General features: G+C 42.2%; 1 long non-coding RNA gene across 1 annotated transcript in view; it reads left to right on the forward strand.

The window, feature by feature from the left end:
- The first annotated feature begins 289 nt into the window (after positions 1-289).
- Positions 290-2,500, forward strand: part of LOC138957119 (uncharacterized) — a 4,585-nt gene continuing 2,374 nt past the window's right edge. Inside the window, exon 1 of the long non-coding RNA XR_011452932.1 lies at positions 290-447. This is a non-coding gene — a long non-coding RNA (uncharacterized lncRNA). The remainder of the gene's footprint in view (positions 448-2,500) is intronic.

Here is a 2,500-nt window from a genome sequence, read left to right on the forward strand (position 1 = left end):
TTGTATATTTTGTTTACTTGCTTTTGATAAATTCTTGTTTCTTTCTTTTTGAAATAAACACCCCTTGCATTGAAAAAAAAGGTGCTTATTTATTTCATTTTATGGTACCTTGTTTGGATTTATTTCGTTAATTTTATTTAGGCCCACATTTATTTTTCATTCACAATGTTTAACTAGGTCTTTTTTTGTGTGTGGTTTGTATTTGTTATTTTCTGATTTTTACTTTGAAATAATTTGATTAGGCTGACGTTTCTTGTTGATATTTTCTATTTGTTCTTGTCTTACAGCCAATGCAGCGTTCGTCGCTTTATTGGCTGCAGAGGCAGGACTCAGTAATGCCACCTATCGGGAGTGGGCCTTTCAGCAAATTCGCTATATCATGGGAGACAACTCTGCCTGCTTCAGCTACCAGATCGGTCATGGACACAGTTATCCCCTATTATCAAGGTAGAGAGAAAGAGAGAGAGAGAGAGAGAGAGAGAGAGAGTGTGTGTGTGTGTGTGTGTGTGTGTGTGTCTGTGTGTGTGTCTGTGTGTGTGTGTGTGTCTGTGTGTCTGTGAGTCTGTGAGTGTGTGTGTGTGTGTGTGTGTGTGTGTGTGTGTGTGTGTGTGTGTGTGTGTGTGTGTGTGTGCAGACCTGTTTACACTACACATTGAGCGTAGTAAACTACGATTTTGGTCCCCAAACTACGCAACTACGCATGCTTGTCTTATACTACGCAAACGTTTCGTTTCGACTACACATTTTGACATTTTGAATACGCAAAAACGCGAGCGAGTTCCGATCCATAATTTGTACTAACCGGTTGTGTACTGCGTGCAAAACATGCCCGGCGCCCGCGAGAGTAGCGTAGTCTGTTGGTCTTGCTGCTGTTATTACAACTATCGCGGGCGTTTCAGCACATACTTTTCTGAACGCGGTCACTTCGTAGCTCATTTTTTCTGGAGGGAAAAAATGGCTACAGCGACGAACACGGATTCAGAAGACTTTGGCGATCAACCGCCACGGAGCAAAAAAAAGAAGCTTGGTCAAACTCCCAGCAAGGCTTTTCTGCCAAAGTACTATGAGGAGCATCCATGCCTAGTTTCGTGGAGAAAAGGGAAGCATTTTGCCCACTGCACTGTGTGCAACACGGCTTTTTCAGAGAAGCACAGTGGGCTTTACGACCGTGTAACCGCCACAAGAAAAGCACTTCTCATGAGGAATTCGAGAAATCCCGACCAAAGCAGAGGAAAAATTGGACTGTTTTGTGAAGAAACCCGTGCCAGGGAAAGAAGACCAAGACAAGCTCACTTTTGAGAGATCGGTAACCAGAGCAGAGGCAATGACCTGCCATATTATTATTATTGCCGACGCAAACCTGTTCTGTTTATATGCAAATTTGCCTTCATGTTGATACACATACTCCCAGTCCCTACTTTTTGTGACTTGATGTTCTCAGATTGTCACAGGTCTTGAATAGGGGGTCCCACTGTATGAACTGCATACCCCTCAACATAGCTTTTTTTTAACAAATGCATGGGTGAAACTTTTCTGCCTTAGGGCGGAAATCCGCCAAATGAAATTGGTCAAATAAAGAATTCCTTATTTTGAAAATCTGTAAAAAAAATTGTTGGTTTTTTTTTTCCGCCGGCGATCCGATCTGTATTTTCTCTAACACAGTGACTGGACATCGCTGAATCTTTGTTTCCCTGAGCGCGCGAATTATCGGACTCCAGCTTGGCATTTGTTATCATTGTTTACTGTGCAAATTTGTGTGTTTGAGATACCAGGAAAGGCCTACTTTTACCCTTAAAAAGCCTGATTTTTCGTTTTCTTCCGGGGGGCTTTGCCCCCCTGGGCCCCCTAAGAGAGCGTTGCCCCTGCACCCCACCAGGGTGTGGGCGGCCCCTGGACCCCGGCCTCATTTTCCTTATTTTTAATTCTGATCAGTTTCACCCATGCAAATGTTCGAAACTAGTTAATAATTTTTTTCTTAACAAATAAACTTAATGCTTGGCTTGTATTTTTGTGGGGGCTTTGTTTGTATTTGTATGAGGAGTATTGTTCACATTGTAATAGTTTTGTTTGGAGTGTTGAGTGTTTGTTTTAGTACGGTATAAGTAACTGTTCTGTTTTGCGGTTTGGGTTGATCAAATTGAAATACTACACATTCACCTGCCAAACTACACATTTGCCTTATTTTCACACCCAAAACTACACATGGTACATTTCAGGGGTAGGCAGGTCTGGTGTGTGTGTGTGTGTGTGTGTGTGTGTGCGCCCGCCTAGACTGAACTGATCATAATTGGGCTCCGATGTTTATCTTTTGCTGTGTCCGCCTAATATGATAACTTTTTTGTTGTCGAATTTTTTCTCACTGGAGCTCACTTTCCCGTTGTAACAACATATTCGCTTGAGTCCACAAGATTCCTTGTCACATTTCTGGGAAGCACATTTGTTATTGTTATTCATACATTACCATTACTTAAAGGCACAGTAAGCCTCCCGTAAACCATCA

The sequence above is a fragment of the Littorina saxatilis genome, unplaced genomic scaffold (genome assembly GCF_037325665.1).
Source record: "Littorina saxatilis isolate snail1 unplaced genomic scaffold, US_GU_Lsax_2.0 scaffold_785, whole genome shotgun sequence".
Taxonomy (NCBI): Eukaryota; Metazoa; Mollusca; class Gastropoda; order Littorinimorpha; family Littorinidae; genus Littorina; species Littorina saxatilis.